We start from the raw sequence: 26291 nt of genomic DNA on the forward strand, positions 1-26291 counted from the left end.
GGAGCTTAGGGCAAGTGTCTGTGAGAGAGTGAGTCTGTGCGTGGGCCCTTTAAGAGGATGCCTGGATCTACAGCAGACCAACAGAGGGAATCCTCACTGATTTTCACAGCCAGATGTGGGGGCTCCTGTTTCTGGCACTGGTGCCCAGAGCTGGGGAGCTCGGTATGGGGCTTGGGCACCTCACTCCTGAGGGGGAACTAACAAAGCCAAGATATCCCTCCTGATTCTTAATGGCTGCAAATGGGTGTGGGACCAGCCCCTTTCACATCTCTACCCCTCCTACTAGTCTTGATATGGCTTCTTCTTTACATCCTTAGTTATAGGAGTTTGTTCAGCTAGTGGTCAAGTGGTTCACATGGGTGGTTGTTCTATAATTTAGTTGTAATTTTGATGTGGTTGTGGGAGGAGGTGAGCACAGCGTTTACCTACTCCACCACCTTGACTGGAGGAGAACCTTTAACATCTACTCTCCTCAGGTAACCAGTTTTGCACACCAGCAGAGCAATCTCTGTCATGAGAGTGAGTAGGAGGCCTTTGCAGGTCATGATGGGATTTTGGGATCTTGGGTAGCTACATGTGGTACCCAGGGTGGCGTGGGCTCCTGGTGAACCAGAGGAGGACTTTCTAAAACACAAAGCCCAGAGTAGAGTGGTACTGGTCTGTGTCTTATGGATATCTGAAATTTAAAAATATTGGAAGACCTTAAAGTAAAATTTAATTGAAGCTTAAAAGAAAATACAAATGGAAGTAAATGTCAGTGTCTATTACTAGTAACACCTTTGTTGTTCTTTTAAAAATGCAACATAAAAACAAGAGAGCCTTTGAGTCGACCATTCATTTAGACCTCAAAGTATTGTATCTTAAATCATTTCCTTTCTTTCCTCCACAGTGAAGTCATCTTCATTGTATCTGTCATCTTTCCCTCTTAAGCCAGAAATGAAGGGCATGTAGCAAGAGTGTTTCTCAATATCTCTGTTTTCTGGAACAACAGTTTCCTGGTCCTGATGACCCTACCTGCAGTGGCTGATTGTACGTTGACCTTGGCTAGTCTGAAATCCATTCAGCAGAGCCTATTTGTATATTCTTACAGATCGAAACTATAGGAACAGATGGAAGAGTTGGCTACAAGGAACATGCTTATTATCACTGAAAATGTTCCTCCTCTTTCTAGCTGGTTCCCCAAGTATGCAGGTGGGCAGAAGATGCTTGTGACTCACAGCTTATAGAAAAGAAATCCACAGATGGCACCACAGGCCACATTCCCTCCAATTGCTTGAGCATTACATTCTTTAGGTAGGTGTAGGGATACTGTGTGGCTAAGCATCAGGCAAAGAATGGGCAGCAAATTTTTGGTTTCTGTTTGACAAATGCCCAAGTGTCACCAGACAGGCACACAGAATTCTGTGGTTATTTGGCAAATGTTGAGGAAAGGCATGAGAGGACAATAAATATTTTGCATCTGTGGAAACTTTCCACTGCTCAATGGTCAGGTGATGTATGAAACTACACATCCTGTTATTTATATATTATCTATAAAATACACATCCTATTATTATCCATGGTGGGTAATAATCACCCACTGTGAAGCTTTGGAAGGTATGGCCTAGCTAAGCCTGTGGCTGGCATCCAACAGGAGAAAGAAGGTACTCCGGGTGGGCACCATGGATGGCCAGCCCCAGGCTGGGCTGTAGGGGTGCAGAACCAGGAACTGCTGAGGCCAAGTCATACTAATGTCTCATCTGTTTTCTACAATTGCTTCTTTATCCAGCTCCATCTTTGCATCTTATGACAACTACCATTTAATCCATTTGCTGCTTTCCCATCCAGAAAATAGATACAATTTGTGTGGTGAGATGCAAATTCAGAGTTCTGAAATGTGCTTATATAACTGCATCAGTGATGAATTTGGCATCTTAAAATGAGAAATATTTATTATCTCCCAGTTTCTGTGGGTTGGGAAGCCAGGAGCAGATGAGCTGGGTGCTCTGGCTCAGGTTCTCTCACTGCAGTCAGGGAGTCAGCCTGGACTGGAAGGCTTGACTGGGGGGCAATCTGCTTCCCAGCTCACTCAGCTGGCTGAGGCAGGATTTGGCTCCTCATGGGCTGCTGGACCCGGGGACTCTTTCTTCACAGGCATTGGCCCCAGGCATCCCTCATTTCCTTGACATGTGGGCCTCTCCATAAGCAGCTCACAACATGGCAGCTGGTTTCCCTCAGGGAAAGCAAACAAAAGAGCAAGACTGCAAGATAGTAGAAGCCAGAGTCTTTTTTGTAACAATATTAGAAGTGACATCCGACTTCTCTTGCCATATTGTGTTCATTAGAAGTGAGTCACTAGCTCTGGTCTACAGTCAGGGGGAGGGGATTACACAAGGGCATGAATACCAGGAGGAGGGGATCCCTGGCAGCCATCTTGGGAGCTGCCCTCTATAACACCGATGCTTTTTGACAATATTGCGTTAATTTCTCTTCAAATAGAAGGGCTTTAAAAATCCCTAACTTCGCCATATCCCTGTCAGATAGTGCATGTTGCCCAGCCATAGAATATGACTGTAAGACAATGATGACACTGATGTAAGCCACTCTCGCAGCAAACAACCTTGTTATACTACTACAGAACTTTTTTTTTTTCAGTGCTCCACTCCTTTTTATCTAGAGTTCAGCCAGCTTTCATCTGAGTTTTAACTACAGAAGTCAAAGAAATGCTCTTGGTCACCACCAGAATCATAAAATGACATAGCTAAAAAATAATTTTCATGCTCACCTAGACCAGCTCCTCCACTGCAAAGTGTGGACACAGACTGAGAGAGGAAATCACTTGCTCTTGGACACACACAGGTACTAGCGTGACTGGAGCCATGTTAGGTTTTGGTGAATTTGATGTTGGTTTTAGGACAGGACCAATTGCACTGCCTCCCCTGGGCAGCCTGAAGCATGGATGAAGATTAAGAAAACTAGGATGGACAATAAGGTAAGGGAAGAAGATAGTGGAAGAAGAAGAGAGGAGAGGGAGAATTCCAAGAAAGAAACAAAGAGGACTGCAAAAGAGGAGGAAAGGAGAAAGGCTGCAAACATATTCACTGCAGGTACCACTGGAGGGCTCCGTGACTTTCCAATAAAGCTGCTTTGAGGCAGTGACATTCTGATGCATCCATCAAAAGACACACACTGAGCATACTGTCATTGAAAAGTAGTAGAGCGGCTAAGACTGGGCTCTGGAGCCAGAATGCCCAGGCTTGGATCTCAGCTCTGCCACTAGCTTGTGTGAACTCTGCAAGTTACTTAACCTCTCTTTCCTTGTGTTCTAAAATGGGGATGATACCAGTACACACTACGTGGGATTGCTGTGGGATTAAATGAGTTAATAAATGTAAAGTGCTTTCTGGGCACATGAAAAATTCTATTATTATCAAGTGATGGGGAAAACAGACTAATGTTGTTCTCAGCCCTACCCTGGGTTTGAGGATGGAGTGAAGCTTGGCATAGAGGACAGGCTAAGGCTTATGGGTGAAATAAGAGGTGGCAGTTACGGTAAGAGGTGTGTTGTGCATATCACTGGCAATATGCCGTCAAATCAGAATGCCTCATGCCTCACCAACCAAACCAAATGGATCATCCTTTGGCTCATTCAGGCATCCTTCTAATCCTTTTCCAGATCATTCCCCTTCCCCCTCATGCTCTCTTCTTTTCAGCTCCTCATGCAGCAGCTGTTTGGTTCTTCTTGTCACTCATTCTCTCAGAAGACTAATCCCCAGCAACACAGAGCTATAATGCAATTAGAACTATATAATAATTTTGCATTATTACAAGTATTATGTAGTATCAAAATTATTTTATTTTTTGGTGCTGTCACTGTGGTCCCATTTCCTCCAGAGCTTTTTCCTCTCTTCTCTCTTTTTTCTTTTATTGAAATATGTATTCATTTGACAAACATCTGATTAAACAATTGCTTTTCAAACTAGATTTCGCTGAGTACTTATTATGTCCTCCCTGTGCAGTGCTTTAAATGGACCCTTACAATAACTCTTTGGATGAAGTGCTGCTCTTCCACCTGTAGAGATAAGGAAAACTGTACCTAGAGAAGTTGTCTTGCCTGAGGTTCCTTCATGTCTGCATTTCTTCAACAACACCTGAGCACCTCTGCATTCCATGCAGTCTCCAAGGCACGGGACTGACCTGGACCTCACCAGGCTCCATGCTCCAGGGCTGGGGCCTGAAGGAAAGAATCATTCCAACGGAAGTGGGACTTGTTGTTTAAGGGTAGTCTTTATAAAGTTGTAACACCAGGGTGCACAAGCAGTGCTGCTTCAGTGTCCAGGGGACAAATTGTTGCACAGAACTAGGACAAGAACTGAAGAGGGCAGGATGCCATTTTCCCACCTCATGTGGAAAGGAATGTCAACAGGAAATCAATCTCACAGTGGCTGGGTGAAGGGGCACCCTTGGGTGCCAGAGTACAGAGCAGAAGAACATGCAGGGCAACCCACAGCAATTACTGGGGTGAGGAGGGAATTGAGGGGCCTGAACTTTTTTACATAGGTAGGAATGATAAGGCAGTGAGAGTTGAGTAATTATACTTATCTGTGGCTCCATTTGTGTTGATGGGAAATGCGGTCACTCAAAAATAAGACAAATTGTCCTCAAAGAAGTGAAATTTTGTGGAGTCAGACATGTAAACATAATTAAAATGTGACAAGTACTATTACAATAAAACACAAAGGGACTCAGAAAAGACTTCGCAGAGGAGGTAACAATTGAGCAAGGCTCTGAGGGATGACAAAAGATGGAGGGTTATTCTAGATAAGGGGAATCTCACACACGGGTTTAGTGTTAGGAAATTGTTTTCTGTGGAGGATGGAGAGTTAAGTTAGGGGCATATTGTGAAGGAGTATGCCGGGAGATCTGGAATTTATTTTATAGGCAACAGAGAACCAGCCCAGACTTGTTTTTTAGAAAGGTAATTCAGAGGGAAATTTGGACAATTAATTAAGAGGTGAAATGTACCCAGGTGGACAATTAAGAGATGAAAGGTACCCAGGTGGTAGGGGTACTCAGGATCAGAAACCCGATGGGACTGAGGAAAAACTGCAAAGACCCAGTAGCCAGAGATCATAATACTGTTTCAGGAACTGTGGTTTCAGGAACAGGAGGTTGTGTGTGGCTGGGGCACATTGGTGGTGACAGGAGGAGAGGATGGCAGCAGCAGGAGAAGAAGAAGCCTGCACACTTGTATGCATGGTGCTGTGGTTTGAAGTGGCAAGTTCAAACTGAAGTCAGAGCAGATCAGAGTTGTCAGGGTCTTGAAGGACGATGACTTTGTGCTTTTCGTTCTTGAATCTCCGCCCTAGCGCTGGGGCCTGGACCCTGGAGGTGGGGAAAATGGACGATGTGCTCCCCAAATGTTTTCTTGAATCAAACTAGAGAACTGAAGGAAACAAGGCTCAACTGAGCGAGAGTTGGAGCCTGCAGTAATCATCAAGTCGGTGGTACCGGGTGCTGGGAAGGCACCTCTAGTGAGCAGGGTGCAGGTGCAGACTGGATTCCATTCCTGAGCACCTTGAGTGTCGGGCGATGGATCATGCACACACACCCTCCAGGACGCAGTGGAGAGAGGACTCCGGACCCTGAACTATGCAGCCCGCAGCACGTTTGCTAAAACACTACACATTTAGAACATCTTCATTCTCGTTTTACATTGCAATCAATTCTCCATAGTGCTCCCAAATCGGAAAATAAGCAACTCCTGTTCTCTGGGACCAAAACACCCAATTCCTACCACGAACAGACAGACTATGCTGATGGCTATTTTTTTTTTTTTTTGAAGGCTGTTTGGAGAGAACGCGTGCAAAAATAAAGAAATAAAAAGAAATAAAAACAAAAAGACATCCATCTCAACCATCCCACATGGCGAGTTTTAAATAAATTGCATGTTTTAATATAAAACCACAGATGTTGCACAGAAACCTAAATGCATGAGAGTGGCATTTAAAAAACCACCCATTTTCTGTAACATCTTTTGTAGCCAAATCCCGACCACCCTCCGCGGAACCCTCCCGCCCTCCGTCCCCCGCCTCCCTCTCCGCGACAACCGCCACCTCACACTCTCGCAAAATGACGATGCTTGGTGGTGGCGCGGCCGCTCAGGTGAGGGGCCACCCAGCCCCGCGAGGCGCCGGCGGCCTGAGCCCATTTGCTGCCCCGGCAGCAGCAAGGGTGGGAGGGGCTGGCCAAGAGGGGAAGGGGCGGGGGAGGCGGGGAGTGCGGGATCCCGGAGGAGGGAGGGTAGACGGGGGCGGGGGCGCGCCGGCTGGGGGCCGGCCCTGCTTGGTATAGGTCGCCGGCTGACGCGCGCCGCAGTCGGAGCCTCAGAAGCGCGGGTGCCAGGGACAGCGCGGGGCTGCCGAAGGCGACAGCTTCGTCACGAACTAACATTTGCGCTCCGGATTCCCGGGCCGCCGCGCGGGGGCTGAGCGGTGGGCACCGCGTAAGAACGTGAGTAGCTCGGTGCGCGTCTGACACTCAGTCCTGAACCGGGGCGACGACTGGAGCGGAGGAGGGCACCGGGGGCTCCTGCGTTGTCACTGGGACACCGGCCCAGGGTTCAGCAGAGCGCTCTCTCGGCTGGCCGCGCCGCGTAGGCTTACCCGCGGCAGGGCGAGCCTCTTCGCCAACTCCTTGCTTCTCAGGCCCCAGACCTCACCGCGGACGCCCGCGTGAGGGCACAGATGAAGTACCGCAGCCCAGAGTGGCGCGGGCGGCCGCCCATCACATCCTCCTGGTGGTGGCCAACTTATGCCTCCGTGCCCCACGCGTTCCGGAAAGCCCTGCCTGGCGGTCTCTCTGTGGAGAGTTGGGCCTGGAGAGCCTGCTGGGCCCGGCACTGGGCTTCCTAGGCGCGGACACCCGGCGCCGGGGGTCACGCCCCAGTGCTGGCCGGGCCGGGAACGCTGGGGCCGGGCCGGCGCCCTCGGCGTGTGCACATGCCGGTCCCCGCGGACACATCTGGGCGTGGGCTTTGTTCGGGTGTGCACCTGCACGATCGCGGGAGTTCAGGGACAAGCCGACCTCCGCCCTCGCCGCCCTGGAGAGAGCTGGGGGCGACTGGGGGGGCAGCAGGGTGGGGGCTTCCCGGGGGCTTTGTGGCCCTACAGGTGCGGGCCCCGGGATCCTGGCGCCCCGCCCAGACTCTGTGTTCTGGGACTTGTTGGGGCTGGTACACCCGGGCTTGGGCAGGCTCAGAAGAGCCCCTTCCCTGACCAGGCTCCCAATGGGGGATCTGGCGACAGAGGAGGTTGTGTTGAGCCGGTAGTGACTGCCGGCTCTGGAGCATCCATCTCGCGGCGAGCGCCATCTGCGCCGGGCGCCACTACGGGTTCCTGCACGCTGCGCGGGTGGGCGCTGCAGCGCGATGGTCCCCGGCAGGTCGTGGGCTCATCCATTCGCGCCCGCATCTGCCAGTGCTCAGAGAGATTGAACTAGGGACTCGTTATTTCTCCCAGCGCTGTGTACACCCGGCTGCAAGCGCTGCCAGAGAGTTCCCTGGGCCAGAGGGACTGGAGAACAGGCCACTTCCTTTCCCTACGGACCGTCTCCCCGCCTACCCGGCTCCGGGCCGCGGCTGCATCTTCCAACCCTGGCACGCTCCGGGGCGCGGAGGGCGCCGAGCAGTGGAGTCTTTTTCCCACCCCGCCTCTCTCCAATCTTTTCGCAACGGCAGCTTCAGCCCAGGCGACATCCGGCGCGGAGCTGTCTGTCCCGAGAGGGAAGCGTTCTTTTCCTGCCGGGTCCCGCTAGGTTGACGCGATAAGGTGCGGTTCCGAGGGGCTGGGACGTTCCTCGCCCCAGGCTCTCGCAAGAGATAGAGGCGAGGGTAATGGGGAAGGCTGCATTCGTGCTGCTCCAGAACTCTCCCTGGGCCTATCCTGGGAAGGACACAGTAGCCACTGAACACAAACCTATGGAGGCTGAGCTTTGGTTGGCAGTGCTTTACGCTAGCCATATCCTGTTATTGAAATATTGTAATGTATACACCTGGGCTGTAGAAAATTTCCTTGAGTTATTTCAAAGAATGCTTTTGTGTTGGTGTAGTTTTCCTTGTGTGATCGGTTGACTATAAATAGAATCTGCAGATGTTATATTGTGTATGTACAAAGGAGCTATTTAATGGAACCTCACAGAAAGCTTTTCTGATAAAGAGACACTTTCATTCATTCATTCATTCATTCATTCATTCATTCATTCATTCATTCATTCATCTCTATTTACTGATCGCAGGGCCTACTGTTCTAGGCACTGGGGATACAGTCTTGAGCAAAACAGTTCCTGTCCTTGGGGGAGATTAATTCTAATTTTATACTACATACTCCTACACACAGATTCTTTTTTCACATACCATAAATGTACAGATTGGTGAACTGCACCAACTGAACGCACCTAACTAGTGCTCTAAACAACGAACAGACCATTATGAGCATCAGAGAAAGCCTTCTTGTGGCTCCTACCAGTCACCACTCACACTGAAGGTAACTGCTAAGACCCCCATGCTCTTTTCCTGAGGTTCTCACCATCAAATCAGAAAGTCTTTGTCTTAGTCCATTCTGGCTGCCATAACAAAATCTTGTAGACTCAGTGGCTTTAAAGAACAGACATTATTTTCTTACAGTTCTGGAGAGTCTGGAAGGCAGAGATCAGGGTGCCAGCATGGTTGGGTTCTGGTGAGAGCTGTCTGGCTGCGTGCAGACTGCTGTCTTCTCCCTGTGTGTTCATATAGCCTTTCCATGGTGTGTGCTGAGGGGAAAGACCTCTCTCTCTCTCTCTCTCCCGCCCCTCCCTCCCTCTCTCCTCTTATGAGGTCACTGACCCTAGAGATGAAGGCCCACTCTTATTACCCTATTTAACCTTAATTACCCCTTAAAAGCCTTATCTCCAAATACAGTCACACTGGGAGTTAGAACATACGAATTTTGGGAGGACACAGTTCAGTCCATAGCAGTTCTGATTTGCTGCCTTTGTCAGCAGCCTTTAGAGTCTCATCCCATTTCCGTCTGGAAAGCGTGGTAACTAATAACAAATTAACATGAATATAGAGTTTCTAAAGTATTCTTCTCTAGGAAGTTTTTTTTTTTAATTCTATTTTTATTAGTTTCAGGTGTACAAAACAACATAGTGGTTAGACATTTATATACCTCACAAAGTGATAACCCCAATAAGTCTATTACCCATCTGACACCATAGTTATTACAATATTGTTGACTATATTCCCTATGATGTACTTTACATCCCCGTGACTATTTTTTAAATTATAGTTGACATTCAATATTATTTTATATTAGTTTCAGGTGTACAGATTAGTTGTTACACATTTATGTAATTTATGAAGTGATCTCCCTGATAAGTCAAGTACCCACCGACAACAGTTTTTACAATATTATTCACTATATTCCCCATACTGTATTTCACATCTGTGTGACTGTTTTGTAATTACCAATTTGTACTTCTTCATCCCTTCACCTTTCTCATCCAGCCCCTCAATCCCCCTCCCATCTAGTAACCATCAGTTTGCTGTCTGTATCTATGAATCGATTTCTGTTTTGTTTGTTAATTTTGTTCTTTAGATTCCACATATAAGTGAGATTATATGGTATTTGTCTTTCTCAGCCTGACTTATTTCACTTATCACAGTACCCTCTAGGTCCATCCATGTTGTCGCAAATGGTAAGATTTCATTCCTTTTTATGGCTAAGTAATATCCCATTGTGTATATGTATCACATCTTCTTTATCCAATCATCTGTTGATGGGCATTTTGGTTATTTCCATAGCTTGGCTATTATTTACAATAGTGATACTGCAGTGAACATAGGGGTGCATATATCTTTTCAAATTACTATTCTGGATTTCTTTGAATAAATACAAAGGAGTGGAATTGCTGGGCCATATGGTAGTTCTAGTTTTAATTTTTTGAGGAACCTCCACACTGTTTTCTATAGTGGCTGCACCGATTTGCAATTCTAACAATAGTGCACAAGGGTTCCCTTTTTTCCACATCCTCGCAAACACTTGTTTGTTGATTTATTGATGATGGCCATTCTGACAGGTGTGAGGTAATTTTTGTGGTTTTTATCTGCATTTCTCTGATAATTGGTGACGTTGAACATCTTTTCATATGTCTGTTGACCATCTGTATGTCCTCTTTGGATAAATGCCTATTCAGGTGCTCTGCCCATTGTTTAATTGGGTTGTTTGTTTTTTTGGTGTTGAGTTGTATAAGTATTTTTATAAATTTTAGATATTAACCCCTTATTAAATGTATCAAATATCTTCAGTTCAGTAGGATGTCCTTTTATTTTGTTGGTGGTTTCCTTTACTGTGCAAACACATTTCAGTTTGATGTAATCGCATTTGTTTATTTTTTTCTTTTGTTTCCCTTGCCCAAGGAGATATATCAGAAAAAATACTACTAAAGTAATTCTGAAAGTTCCCTGCCTATGTTTTCTTCTAGGAGTTTTTTGGTTTTGGGTCTTACACTTAAATCTTTAATCCATTTTGAGTTTATTTTTGTATATGGAGTAAGAAGGTGGTCCAGTTTCTTTTCTTTTCTTTTTTGCAGTATCTGCCCCGTTTTCCTAGCATCACTTATTGAATAGACTGTCTTTACCCCAGTGTACATTCTTGCTTCCTTTGTTATAGATTAAATGACCATATAGGCATGGGCTTATTTCTGGTTCTCTATTCTGTTCAATTGATCTGTGTGTCTGTTTTTAGACATCCTATGCTGTTTTGATTACTATGGCCTTGTAGTATAGTTTTATATCAGGCAGCATGATACCTCCAGCCGTGTTCTTTTTTTTTTCAGGATTGCTGTAGCTATTTGGGATCTTTTATGGTTCCCTATAAATTTTAGGATTATTTGTTCTAGTTCTGTGAAAAATGCCATTGTTATTTTGATAGGGATTGCACTGAGTCTATATATTGCTTTGGGTTGTATGGACACTTTAACCTTGTTAATTCTTTCTATCCATGAGCATGTTATATGCTTCCATTTATTTGTATCTTCTTCAATTTCTTTTTTCAGTATCTTATAATTTTCCAAGTACAGGTCTTTTAGCGCCTTGGTTAAATTTATTTCTAGGTATTTTTTTGATGCAATTTTAAGTGGAATTGTTTTCTTAATTTCTTTTTTTGATAGTTTGTTATTGGTGTATAAAAATTGGAGAATATTAATTTTGTATCCTGCTACTTTACTAAATTCATTTATCAGTTCTAACAGTTTTTTTGGTGAAATCTTTAGGGTTCTCTCTATATAGTGTCATATAATCTGCAAATAATGGCATTTTTACTTCTTCCTTTCCAATTTGGGTGTTTTTTATTTCTTTTTCTTGTCTGATTGCTGTGGCTAGGACTTTCAGTACTATGTTGAAAGTTGGCATCCTTGTCTTATTCCTGATCTTAGGGAGAATGCTTTTAGCTCTTCCCCATTGAGTATAATATTAGCTATGGGTTTGTCATATATGGGCTTTATTATATTGAGATATGTTCCCTCTATTCCCACTTTGCTGAGAGTTCTAACCATAAATGGATGCTGGATTTTGTCAAACGCTTTTTCTGCATTTATTGATATGATAATATGATTTTTATTTTTCATTTTGTTTATGTGGTGTATCCCATTAATTGATTTGGAGATGTTGAACCAATCTTGCACCCCAGGAATAAATTCCACTTGATTGTGTATTTGATCTTTTTAATATATTGCTGAATTTTTTGTTGAGGATTTTTGCATCTATGTTCATCAGGGATATTGATTTAAAATTTTTTTTTATTGTAATGTCTTTGTCTGGCTTTGGAATCAGGGTAATGGTGGCCTCGTAGAATGAGCTTGGGAGCCTTTCCTCCTGTTGAATTTTTGGAAGAGTTTGAGAAGAATAAGTTAATTCTTCTTTGAGTGTTTGGTAAAATTCACTTGTGAATCCATCTGGTCCAGGACTTTTGGATTTTGGGAGCTTGTTGATTATTGATTCAATTTCATTAGTAGTAATCAGTCAGTTCAGATTTTTTTGTTTCTTCTTAATTCAGCCTTAGAAGATAGTGTGCTATTAGGAATTTATCCATTTCTTTCAGATTGTCCAATTTTTTTGGCATATAATTGTTCATAGTATTTATTTATTTATTTATTTTTGTATTGCTTTGGTGTTCATTGTCATTTCTACTCTTTTATTTCTGATTTTATTAATTTGTGTTTTCTCTATTTTTTCCTGATGAATCTGGTTAAAGGTTTGTTGATTTTGTTTATCTTTTTAAAGAACCAGCACTTGGTTTCATTGATCTTGTGTATTTTTTTAAGACTGTATTTTGTTTATTTCTGCTCTGATGTTTATTATTTCCTTCCCTCTACTCACTTTGGGCTTTGTTTGATATACTTTTTTCAGTATGCTTAAGTGTAAAGTTACATTGCTTATTTCAGATTTTTCTTGTTTCTTGAGGTAGGCCTGCATTGCTATGAATTTCCCTCTTAGGACTGCTTTCACTGTGTCCCGTAGCTTTTCACTCATTGTGTTTTTATTTTTATTTGTCTCAAAGTGTCTTTTGATTTATTCCTTAATCTCATTGTTAACCCATTAATTGTTTAATAGCCTGTTATTTAGCCTCCATTTGTTCATGTGTTTTTCAAATTTTTTTCTTCTAATTGATTTCTAGTTTTATACTATTGTAGTCAGAGAAGGTGCTTGATATTACTTCAATCTTCATGAATTTATCAAGACTTCTTTGTGGCATAACATGTGGTCTGTCTTGGAAAATGTTCCATGTGCACTTAAAAAGAATGTGTATTCTGCTGCTTTTGGGTGAAATGCTCTAAAAATATCAGTTAAATACATCTGGTCCAGTGTGTCATTTAAGGCTTGTTGATTTTTTTATCTAAGAGATCTGTATATTGGTGTCAATAGGGGTGTTAAAGTCTCTAACTATGATTGTGTTACTATTAATCTCCCCCTTTATGTCAGTCAATATTTGTTTTATGTATTTAGGTGCTCCTCTGTTGGGTGTCTGTTTACTAGCATTACATCCTCTTGTTGGATTAATCCTTTTAACTTTATGTAATGTTTTTCTTTGTCTATTATAGTCTTTGTTTTAAAGTCTATTTTGTCTGGTATAAGTATTGCTACCCTAGAATTTTTTCATTTCCATTTGCATTTAATATTTTTTCCATACCTTTACTTTCAGTTTATGTGTGTTTTTTCAGTCTGAGGTGGGTCTCTTGTAGACAGCTTATGTATGGGTCTTGTTTTCTTATCCATTCATCTACTGTGTCTTTTTATCGGCACATTGAATCCATTTAAATTTAAGGCGATTGATAGGTACATAGTTGTTGCCACTTTATTATTCATATTTTTTATCTTTTTTGTTTGTTTGTTTTCTTCTTCTTCTTAAAGAAGTCTCTTTAACATTTCTTTTAATACTTATTCCTTTAGTTATTTTTGTTTTGTTTTGTTTTTTGTCTGGGAAGCTCTTTGTCTGTTCTTCAAAGTTATGTGATAACCTTGAGGGGTAGAATAGTCTTGATTGTGGGCCCTTGCTTTTCACCACTTTGAATATTTCATGCCACTCTCTTCTGGCCTGCAAAGTTTCTGTTGATAAATCAGCTGATAGCCTCATGGGAGCTCCCTTGTAAGTAACTAGTTGTCTTTCTCTTGCTGCTTTTAGGATTCTCTCTTTGTCTTTAACCTTTGCCATTGTAATTATAATGTATGTTGGTGTTGGCTTAGTTAGGTTCATCTTGTTTTGGACTCTCTGCATTTCTTGGGCTTGTATGTCTATTTTGTTTTCCAGGTTTGGGAAATTTTCAGTCATTATTTCTTCAATAATGATTCCTTGCTTCCTCTCTTCTCCTGGTATTCTTATGATATGAATGTTGTTATGCTTGATGTTGTGCTAGTAGTTCCTTAAACTATTTTTTTGTTTCTTTTATTTTTTTAAAAATTCTTGTTGTTGTTGTTCTGATTGGGTGTTTTCTGCTACCTTGTCTTTCAAATTGCTGATTTGATCCTCTGCTTCATCTAATCTGGTGTTGATTCCTCGTAGTGTATTCTTCATTTTAGATACTTTATTCTTTCAGACTGGTTCTCTTTTATGGTTTCTATGTCTTTCTTTATGCTTACTATCTCTTTGTTGAAGTTCTCACTAAATTCCTTAAGCATTTTTATAACCAGTGCTTTAAATTCTGTCTCTGGTAGGTTGTTTGCCTCCCTTTCATTTAGTTGTTTTTCTGGAGTTATCTTGTTTTTTTATTTGGGATTTTTTTCTTTGTTTCCTTATCCTGCTGTCTCTGTGTTTGCTTCTTGTTATTAGGCACAACTCCTATGTCTCTCAATCTTTGCCAGGCAGCCTTTTGTAGTACGTGTCCTATGTTGTCCAGTGGCACAATCTGTCTCCCTGATCACCTGAGCTTGTATTCCAGGAATGCCCCTATGTGTGTTGTTTATATTCTTCTGTTATAGTTGAACCTTGATTGCTTTTGGCATGTCATTGGGTGGGATTGACTCTTGGGCTTACTGGCTGTGAGGACTGGCTATACCTACAACGTATGAGCTTCTGTGTGGGTCTGACCCCTTACAGGGAGATTTGCCTCTGAGGGCTTTTGTGCCTGTTGAGACTACCCATTGGGTATGCTGCTTTGAGGCTAATCCGGTAGCGCTCTGTTGTGGTCTGAGGCCAGCCTCTGGGTGTGTTGTTTCTGGTGTCTCTTGGGAGGAGTTGCCTTGCGTCCAATTTCAGCCTTTCCTATGACCAACCCGGGGCTACCTGGTAGGAGCACAAAGCTCTCTGCAGTTTGTTGCTGCCTGTGCTGGATCTGGAGGAGTGTGGGGATTGCCTCGCTTTGAATTGAGACCAGATGCCACCAGTATTGGGCTTGGGGCAGCTTAGAAAAAGGCTCAGAGCCCTCCAGACCTGTTGCCACCTGCAGCCTGCCCATAAGGCTCAGCTGCTGAAAGAGACTTCTTAAGTGTGCAGACCGGGTCAATTGACCTACTGCTGAAATTTCCCCTCATGATGCTGCCCAAGTTGGGCAGAGCAGGCTTCCAGGGAGTCATGTGGTGGGGCTGGTGGTTTTTATAAAGTTAATGCAGATTCAGTTCTTGTGCTGGGTCTGCAGAATTCCAAGAGCCATCCCAGAAAGGCTGCAGTGTGAACTGTGGCTGACCGCTCACCACTGAAAGTTTCCTAGGCTGCCACAGAGTGTTCGCTGCTGTAGAAGCCACCTACAGCTTGTGGAGCAGGGCCAGCCACCCAGAAGCTGTGAGTGCCTTGGGCTTGCAGCACTAGCTAGGTGGGGCAGGGTCCAAGGGAGTCACCAAGGTGGGGTGCAAATGGATTTTACCAGACCAGTGGGGTCTCACATTTTGTCCTGTGAGGGAGGGTTCAACACAGAAAAGATGGAGCCCACCTGTAGGCTACATGTGAAGAGGGCTTCACACCAGAATAATGGTAGCTGTCCCTCTAGCCCTCTCCCTGAAGCTAGACAACTCAGTCTTTCCTTGTATGTCCCTAGTGTCTCTTGAGTTGCCGCCCCTCCATTGGAGCCAGGTTCAGTGCTTGCAAGCAAGTGAGTCTGTGCATGGGACCTTTAAGAGGACGTCTGGGTTTACAGCCACCTTCTCACCACGATGGATGAAATTCTTGATGATTTTTATTGCTAGATGTTGTGGGGACTCCTCTTTCTGATACTGGACCCCTGGGCTGGGGAACCCTGTGTGGGACTGCGACCCCTCACTCTTCAGGGAGACCTCTGCTGCTGAGGTGCCCTCCCAGTGATCCACCACTACCTGTGGGTTTGGGATCAGCCCGTTTTGCATCTCAGCCCCTCCTACCAGTCTCAATATGTCCTCTTCTTTATATCCTTAGTTATAGGGGTTCTGTTCAGCTAGTCTTCAGATGATTCTCAAGTTTGATTGTTCTATAATTTAGTTGTAACTTTAATGTGACCATGGGAGGTATCAGGCACAGTGTTTACCTATTTCGCCATCTTGGATCTTCTATATTTTCTCTAGGAATTTTTGTATTTTTGCATTCAAAGTCTGCTTGAAGTTATCCTTCAACTGCTGAGATGATTGGTGAAGAGGAAAATGAAAATGATTGAAAATTACTAACTACATTTAGATGTATTTCCCTTTTATGTTTCTTGCTTCTTCACCTGAAGGAGTCATGACCTTCCTTCCAGGTGAGGACAGAGGAGATGCTAGGTATCTCCTAGCATCTAGGTATGCCAAGGGCAAGAATCCAGTGGCATATTTTATTTAACCCTTTGTGACCCAGGCAAATGAAAACCCCTTTAATTTTAAAGAGTCTTTACTGGCATCAGAAGCTGAAATTTCTAAGACTAGGATAATGTTTCAAAATGAACTGATGAATGTTTATTTTCCCTCTCAAAACCTGAGGGCTATATGTAGATAATATGGGAATGGCTCCACCTCCAGTTTTAGCAACTATAACTCTTTCAATATCAAGTTCTCTTTAAATGGGGGAGAAAATAAAATAAATTTATAGGAAATGTGATGTTTTTGCTAAGTTACTTTTTATTGTGGTAAAATATATATGACAAAATTTACTGTTTTAATCATTTTTCACTGTATAGTCTAGTGGCATTAAATACTTCACATTGTTACGTAACCATCACCACTGTCCATCTCAAGAACGTAACCATCACCACTGTCCATCTCAAGAACAGTTTTCATCTTCCCAAACTGAAACTTTATATCCATTAAACAATAACTCCCCATTCTCCTTCCCCCAGAACCCTGGCGAGAATCATTCTACTGTCTATGAATTTGACTACCCTAAATATCTCATATGAGTGGAATCATACGGTATCTGCCCTTTTGTAACTGGCTTATTTTATTTCACTTAGCAAAATGTCTTCAAGTTTCATCCATGTGTCAGAATTTCCATCCTTCTTAAAACCAAATAATATTGTATATACATACCACATTAATAAACTTTATTAATTTGCCAATGGACAATTGGGCTACTTCCACTTTTTGGCATTGTGAACTATGCTGCTATGAACACGGGTGTACAAATAGTTTTTTAGTCACTGCTTTAAATTCTTTTAGTCATATACCCAGAAGCGGGGTATGGTAGTTCTATTTTAATTTCTTGAGGAACCTCCATACTGTTTTCTGTAGTAGATGCACAATGTCACATTCCCACCAAGAGTGCACAAAGGCTCCAATTTCTCCACATCTTCACCAACACTTATTTTCTGTTTTCTTGATAATAGCCATCCTAATAGGTGTCAAGAACTCTATAGCTGTTACTTTTTAAAGTTATAAATTAATTTACTATGTATTATGAACAATTCATTCATAATGTTTCCTAACTTATCAGTTTAACTTTATTTATAAGATGTATTGTTTTTAACAAGTATTCATTGGCCCCATACTTTGTGCAAAGCATGAAATAGATGCTGTGCAGCATATGTGTCATTGTCCAAAATAAGAAACATACATTCGTGTTATTTTTTTCAAGTGTTGAATTAGAGCATATATATGTCTGTAGTGTACTCTCGCTAAGTGATTTTGCTATTAGAGTATATTAAATGTTAGTATGCTTTTATTTTACTGAAAAAAATGACATTATTTTAACCCATATCGAGAGCAAATTTGCCTCATATCTAGAAATAGATAAGAATATCCTGTGCTGGATGTTTAGAGACATGCTGGAGTTATAAATTCTAGGTCTGCATTAGGCATTTCTCCCCACCATTTGAGTCTTCAAAGATGACAGCACAAACCCTTACCACCCAATTATAGTTCCTTATTGAGCTAAAAAAAAAAGATGTGGTGTCAACGTAATTGACCTATTTTACTGGCCTAAAAGATAGGAATTTCAAATTAGAAAAAGGTAATTTTTAAAAGTCTGATGGAGGGTTTCCCTCAAGTGACTAAAAAACTAGTGAATATAAGAAATGGCAGTGGTAAAGGGAACACATCTACAAACACTAATGCTTAGCTTCTGCACATACTGTCCAAAAGGCTTATTCAGGTTAAAAACAGGAATGACACATAAATCTCGTCTTATGTGCTCTCTGATTTTCTTCCATATTGCCCCGTACTTTATAAAGCATTGCTTAATTCACATGAGAATGAAAATGACAGTTACTGTCAGATGAAAATGATCTTTTAAAAATTCTTCTAATGAAATGTGGATAGGAAGAGCTGGAAAGAATATTTTGAATATATATGTATACATTCATGTGTATATTTAAATTTTATGCTGTGTGTGGTATATTAGTTCAAAACCCACTGTAATCAGGAAAATATATTCCCAGGGCAATCCCAGGGAATCCTGTAGGAGGTCTTCTACTGTGTAATATGCAATGAATTTGATTTATCTTTCTCAAGTGGGCTGAGAGCATTCTAAAAATTCAGTATATGTATTCAGTGTGTAGTGATCTTTTCGCCAAATTTCAACTTTAAAGCTAATTTCATGCCACTTTTCGATGCCCTTGGCATTTGACTGGTATGACTTACAGAATACATTTTTGACAACCATTACAAACTCATGTAGAACACCATTAACACATTCTCTCTCAAGGGAAAGGGAAAGTACTATTCTTCCATTAATTATGCCTTAAGGTAAAACGGATTGTCGAAAGAGTTTCCTCCTGGAGTTTTCTGGTTTTTGAGGAAGCTGGTGTACTGCTGCCTTGCAAAGCCTTGTGTGCCTTTCAGTCCCTCACCTCAATAGAGAGCTGAAAGAACAAAAGTGAACAAAGGAGGCCTGTTTTGCCTGCCCCACTTGCTGGGCTGTTGTCTTGGCCCCTTTCAGTGAAGGAAGGAGGGGGAGCTGGGTCAAAGTTGAAGAACACTGAAAAGGAATTCAAGCTTCATGTCGAAATTTGAATTATAGCTTCAGTTTGAGTGCCGAGTAGATTAGTTTGAATTGAAATTTTTGAATCTCTGGAAGCTTAAGTGACAGATGGTGTTGGAACAACGTACATAGAGCTGGAAGGCGTACCCGAAGTGTTGAGTGCCCAAGCGAGGCCCTTGGTAAACATCTAGTTAACTGACAAAAGTTTTAAAACTGTAGGAAGTGCAGCTTGATGCTGTACAAGGCATTAAGACAGTGGATGGTGTGAATTAAGGGGAGGCCCCTGCGTCTGGCTCCAATGCACGTCAGCCCTAACTACATTGCAAATCGTCTTCTGACTGTTCTGCCGCTTTTGCCTCCAGCATCTAGTTGAATAAATACAGCAATGCCCAATCAGCTGCCTTTGTAAAATCTCATTACAGTGTTTTGATATTGAACACAGATTGTTTTGATATACGACAAGATAAATCTGTCCTGAATATTGACTAACCAGTATTTTCTCCTTTATGAGTATATTTACGAACAGTGATTTCAGCTTTCTGCTTCCAGTGGAAGTCCATCACTATTATATTTGCTATTATATTTTTAATATGACACATGGTTTTCCATTCAATTTGGTGGGCAGCATCTGATTGAAAACGTTTCAGAAAGAGAAGTTAGCTGTGTGCATAACTAGAATATTACATAAATAGCTACTGGGAAGTCGAGGGTACTGGAATGTGAGAGAAATGAAAAATAATTTGGGGTAATTTGAAATGCTTCCTGGTGTTCCATAAAACTACAATTGGAAATTTTTTGCTTTGGTGTCTCTGACCTCTTAAATGACTTGATGGCGTAGTCTTTTGTTCTGATGTTAGTGGCATGATAGCTAAAAGTTTGATAGCATTAATGCATTTAGTACACTGAAGTGACTATTTCTATTTTTAGGGAAATAACATTGACATGGCAATAATGTGAACAAAGTAGTAAAGTAGAAATTCAGAGGTAATCAATACTATTAATTACTGTGATATGTTGTAATATAAACAAAAGTGATTTTACTTCAGAATTGATTATATTAACTTATATCACGTGTATTTTACGTAAATTGTGACATACTGTGTTTCCCCCAAAATAAGACCTGGTCTTATATTAAGCTTTGCTCCAAAAAACACATTAGGGCTTTTGTTCAGGGGATGTCATCCTGAAAAATCATGCTAGGGCTTATTTTCCAGGTAAGTTTTCTTTTACGGAATACTTCTTTACACAGTATACTTTGTATATCTCACAAATTTTAAGGTAACTTGCATTTTAATAGTTGGAATAAGGTTTAAAAACTCCATGGCTATGTATGTATTTCTAGTAACAGTTACCTTGTTGCAAAATTAAGTGGAAGTTAAATATATCAAGGGTTTATTGCTGTCCTAGAACTGTGAGGGGACTCATTAAACAGCAGGACATGAGTCTGATTCACTGCTGGGACTGGGATTGGAGGAGTAGAGCTCAGGGAGTGTGAAGGATTTAGATGGAGGGGAGCTTCCGTGGGTAATGAGAATTGTGACATCCTGGAGAGCTGTCCTATATAGAAGACAGGAGCGAGAGAAATTTTAAATAATGAGGAGAAAGAACAGGGCAATATAAAGGTAGTAACTTAAAATCTAGAAGAAAGAGAGAGTTAAAATGTTTGTGATAATTGCTTGACTAATGGAGAACAATCTCCATTTCATAGCATCCAATACTAAATATTTTAAAGAGACTCTTTTTTGTGGTATGTTAGGTCATTGAAGTAACTTGATGTCATAAAATAGAAATAACTCGGAAGTCATTCTTCAAAAATGAAATATGATAATACATTTACATTGAAAACAAAGGCATTGAGAAAAATTTACTGAGTCAAAGCTAAAGTTATTTCAGCTGAAGATAGTCAACTTCTGAGTCAAATCATCTCTTCTCTCCAGCTATTTTGTTCCTTTATACACAGAGAAAATTAGATATATGAAAATGTGAACTTGCCAAACATTTGGGATGATTATTCATGTTCAACGGGATTCTTTGCTTTGCACAAGGATTATATGATGAGTGAGCTATAATGTTTCAAAGTTCAATCAGGAACAACTGTTCAGGGATAGCTAAATTGACAGACTATTCTATCTACTGAACGAGCATCGTAGCATAATAGATACCAAGTGAAACCCAAACAAATAAGGCTAAAGTAAAAAAAGTCAGTAAAGAGATGGACAGGTGACAAATGAAGAAAATTACTTCAATTTCATGAAAATCTGTGATATTTTCTCTAGCTAACACTGAGAGGCCAGGTCTCTCACGATGAAGAAAAGCAGATAAGTCACCCAGGTGATCCTGGCATTTTTCGCCAGCTCATAACAGAATTCAGGTAGCTTTCTAGGCTTCCAACTGTGGAAGTCCAGTCCTTGTTTTGCTCCACGGGGAGCCTGAGCTGCATTTGTCAGTGCGCCTGTGGTACGTATGCAAGAGTCTCCATAGTTGATGAACAAAATGAATGTAAAACTAAATGACCAGATACGAGAATATTGCAAAATGTCAAGTGGATTTTTTGTTGGAGAAAAATGGGGAATTTGTTCCTTGGCCCTGGTTTGAAGACACAGATGAAATCTAAACCATGAGAAATCAAACGTTCATAATTTCATGCTGGATTCTGTATGACTGTAATTTGCTTCCTGGTACTTGAGCAGGCAGGTGAAATCGTTCAATCCAGAAGGGTACCATTCTTTAAATTGCTGCTGTGGAGCCCTAAATGACGTTGTGGTGACCTAGCAGAGTTCCTCTGCAATTTTCCACCTTTGCTCATGGCAGATGAATTAGGCTCTGCACAAGGCTTTCCCTTACTGTCACTGTCTGAAACGGTACTTTTCATTTCCCTCTGGAGGTCTCCGGGTGGCTGCACACTGATTGCGTTAAGCACTTTCTGAGATTGCTTTCCAACCTCTGAATTTAAAGAAATCAGAAGTCAGGCATACAGGCCTGAAATGGAAAGTGTAAAGGCTGGTGTGTGAAACCAGCCTCAGAAGTGCTGAGGGTGCAGCTTTAAAAACTGAACTTTCTCCTGTTTGGGTTGGTCATTCATTAAGTACTCCTATTTGTTGTTTTCTTTATATTCTAAGGTGTGAGCTGAGTTACAGATGGCCTTTCCCAACTAGTGAGTGGCTTATAGGGGTTGGGTTCAGGGCAGTGGTGCCAGGTTTGAGAGACACCTAGAGTAAAAAATTGATGTGAAATTTGGAATTAATGAAATTTTGAGAAGTACCAGGCTATTCTACATACACTAAGAAACCTCAGTATACTGTATGGCTTTGAAAAGTTGCTTAATCTTCCTTTAGTTAGATATTGAAGATAAAACATAAATTTTCTCAACATCCAGCCCCACCTCACAAGAGTATGTCACTATGAGAAATGATGATAAAAAAGAAAGTGCTGAGAGAAAGATGACGTCAATCTATGTTATTAGGAAGAAAGCACCTACCAATTTTTTCACCATAATATTCTGTCAAATTTGCCTTAGAGATATGTATGTATCTTACATCCTAGGAACAACTATATCTACTTGATTTTGAATAAATGAAGTTGTCTCATGCTGCAATCTGAGAGATTAATACTCTTTTGATGCCGCATGCGGGGACTGTTATAAAAACACAAACTATATTCTTAACCTTCAACAAATGATAATATATATGTGAATGTCATAGTGAGTCAATATGATTAAAAAGGGTGTAAATTCAGCAAATACTTCTTTTCCAGTTATATTCAATGTAATAGTCTTTTGAAATTTAATTGTTTTATTTCAAGCCATATCCTATTCATATATTTCAAGAGGACAATCAGTAATTTTTTGTGTCAGCCATGACTAACTAGCAACCCCACAAGCCAATAAAGCATGAAACCGTTTTAATATATTAAATTCATCCAGCTTACAAGCTGCATTCACTTAGAAAGTTGATATAAAGAGAAACACATGCAATGAGACTTATGCGCAGGTTTATGTATATATCATTGTTTATGTTCTGTTCCTTTGCACCTCAGAGAAGAGATTGGTACTTAAAAATAGTAGCCACACTTATATGGTGATGGAAGAAGACTTGACTTTGGGTGGTGAACACACAGTGTAATATACAGATGATGTATTATAGAATGGTATACTTGAAACCTCCATGATTTTATTAACCAATGTCACCTCAATAAATTTAATAAAATTTATTTTAAAAAATAGTAGCCACACAGCCACTATTGAAAATAGTATGGAGGTTCTTAAAAAATATTAAAAACAGAACTACTATATGACCCAGCAATCCATTTCTGGGTATATATCCAAAGGAAATGAAAACAGGATATATGATATAATATATGTGATATATGATGTATTATATATATATATATATATATATATATATATATATATATATGTACACACACACACACATATATACACACCTATATATGAATATTATTCAATGACAGGAAAGAATATCTTGCCATTTGTGACAACATGGATGAAACTAGAGGGCATTCTGCTGAGTGAAATAAGCCAGCCAGAGAAAGACAAATACTGTGTGGTATCCCTTATATGTGGAATCTAAAAAAAATAAATAAGTCAAACACATAGAAAAGAGAAAAGTGGTTGCCAGTTACTGGGGGGCAGGGAAATAGGGAGAGGTTAACAAAAGGGTACAAAATTTCAGTTGGAGGATGCATAAGGTTTGAGGATTTAGTGTAAAACATGGTGATTACAGTTAATAACACTGTATTGTATAATTAAAATTTGCTAAGAGAGTAGAACTTACATGTTCTCACCAAGGGGGGAAAACAGATAAATATGTGAGGTGATGGATGTGTTAATTAACCAGATGGGGGAATCCTTTCACAATGTATACATATCCCAAATCACCTCTACTTACGTATCTGACAATTTTATTTGTCAATTATGCCTCAATAAAGCTGAAAAAATAGCAGTCATCACTGACATGGGTGTAGACACAGAGCTTTAGAAATCGTAATGTGTTATAGGTCAATAATGTCCCCCCAAATTTATGTTGAAATCCTAACACTTAGTACCTCAGAATATGACCTAATCTGGAGATAGGTTCTTTACAGTTAAAATGAGCCACTAGAGTGGGCCCTAATTCAACTAGGGTCTTTATAAAAAGAAGACATTTGGAGACAGGCACAGTGGGAGAAAGCCATGTGGTGATGAAGGCAGAGATTACAAACCGAGGAATGCCAAAGATTGCCAGCAAACCACCAGAAGCAGGGGGAGGCGTGGAACAGATTCTCCTTCAAGCCCTCGGAAGGCACTAACCCTACTGACACCTTGATCTCGGACTTGAAATATGTTCAGATGTCTGTATCTATATCTGTGTCCATCAGTGTCTACTTTGTGTACCAAAGGAGTATGTGTATATAAATCAGTTATATAGGAAGTCTCTACACCTAGAATTAAAGCACAGAAATACTGGGGATGGCAGGGAGAGTACTTATTTTAACCAGACGGTGTATGAAGTTGGTAGTTTAATCAGTTGATTACTCGTTTTGGTTGTAAACCAATTGGGCTGCCTTTCTCAAGTGTAAATTGTCATCACTTGGGAACTTAAGGGGGTCTATTTTGTGGCAGTCTCTGCAGGTGCCTTGTTGTTCTTGCCAATCAGAAGGTGTCTTTGGACTTGAAAAGTGGTCTGATTGCTGAGGTTGACTCATGCTGAGGAAAGTGAAGGCTTGGATGAGCTACCAGATGCTTCCATGTGAATGCCACTTCAGTGGGACAGGATGAAGGATGACATTGTGGAGAATTTTGCAGCTAAATACCATCAGGCAGCACCTCCATCTTTTGAAGAAGCAGGATTGCCAAGTGCTTTTAATCAACTTGAATGTTAGTTTGAATGAGCTGAAAACTCAAAGCATTTTGGTTGGTCCTTAATGATGATGACGTCTGGCCACTTGGTGTGAATGTCTGTTCTTCGTTTCCACCAGCCACAGCCTTACCTGTCTTCATGGCAATGGCCTTACCAATGAATGTGCTGTGCATGGCGTCTAATGAGCTGCCACATCCAAAGAAGGGCCCAATTGTTTTAAATAAAAACAATGAGATGATCTGTAGGAAGGTTTTTGAGATGAGCACTGAGGACTTTACACTCTGAGTTTGTATGATTCAGTAATTCCATTTTAATATGTGAACCATTTGCTGATTTGGGGTTTCCTCCTGGTGATAATGTTCTTGCCTTGCTATGGACTCGAGTCAGGTGGGACCAATGAAATCCCATGGCATCCAGCAGGAAGTCATTGGAATCCTGGGTGTTTTAATTTTGCACGTTCTTACAGCTTGTTTACCATGCAGGGAGCGAGGTGCAGATTGACGGAGTGAAGCGTCCGGGGCCCTAGACAAGCGCAGAAGACAGGCAGCCGTTTGCTTCTGAAAATCACTCTCTCCACGTAAACTCTTTAGATTATTTTAAATATTTGCCTTGCAAGACAATTTTGTGAAGATGGCTTAAAACATTTATGGAAACCATTGTGACATTTGGTATTGATCAAAGTATATTCACAAATGTATTAATAGAGGTCTAGCAGTGCCAGTTCTGGGATAAATTACCAGCTTTCGATCCATTTTATTATTTTAAATTGTTAGCCTGGATTTTGTTACATTAAACTCACATTTGAAAATTTTATCTACAAGACCGCACTCCCCTTATTTTCTACTCTGGACAAGCAGAATACCCCCTGGGAAAGCAGTTACTTCCAGGGAAAATGGACGTGGGCTCTGCTGTGGTCACAGCATAATTTCAGCCCTCCTCTAATCGCCTGCATCGTTAGGAGTGAGGCCAGTGATGAATATGCATGTGTCACACACCTGTGACCAAGACGGCCTCCATCAAGGAATGGTTAGGGTATCAGTTACTTGAAATGGATGACTTGTGGCAGCTGCTGTCTGTGGCCCTGGGCTCACTGCCCTGCGCTGACAGCTGCACCTCACAGCCTGCCATCACACCACCAGTGCCACCTCCGTCAAAAAAAGGGACAGAGCCCACTGATCCCCAGGCATTGCTTCACGGGCAGTCAGCTCCCGAGGTAGAATATACAACGACATCTCTGAATTTTAGGAAAGGAGATCACAATGATTCTATAACTTTTTCTGTTAATAAATAATAACCCATGATATGTATTTGTTCCTGAATTATACGGAGCACCTTACATGAATTATCTCATGTAATCTTCATGACAACTATTATGTTGGAGGCCAGCAAATTTTTTCTGTAAAAGTCCAGATAGTAAATATTTTAGACTTTGTAGGTCAGGCAGTCTCTCCTGAAATAGCCATAGACAATGTGTAAATAAATGGGCATTTCCATGTTCCCATCAACTTGCTTTGCATGAATAGGCAGTGGGCCAAAAATTTGTAGTTTGCCAATTGCTGCTTTATGCTAT

General features: G+C 41.4%; 1 protein-coding gene across 5 annotated transcripts in view; it reads left to right on the forward strand.

Annotated features, from left to right (window-relative positions):
• The first annotated feature begins 6352 nt into the window (after window positions 1-6352).
• Window positions 6353-26291, forward strand: part of NRCAM (neuronal cell adhesion molecule) — a 299432-nt gene continuing 279493 nt past the window's right edge. For 2 of the 5 annotated variants that reach the window (XM_074340564.1, XM_074340572.1), the window contains exon 1: window positions 6353-6492. The gene's annotated coding sequence lies outside the window, so the exon portion shown is untranslated. The remainder of the gene's footprint in view (window positions 6493-26291) is intronic. The other 3 variants (XM_074340545.1, XM_074340574.1, XM_074340573.1) reach the window with 3 other exon arrangements.

This window comes from Rhinolophus sinicus, linkage group LG09 (genome assembly GCF_036562045.2).
Source record: "Rhinolophus sinicus isolate RSC01 linkage group LG09, ASM3656204v1, whole genome shotgun sequence".
NCBI classification, from domain to species: Eukaryota; Metazoa; Chordata; class Mammalia; order Chiroptera; family Rhinolophidae; genus Rhinolophus; species Rhinolophus sinicus.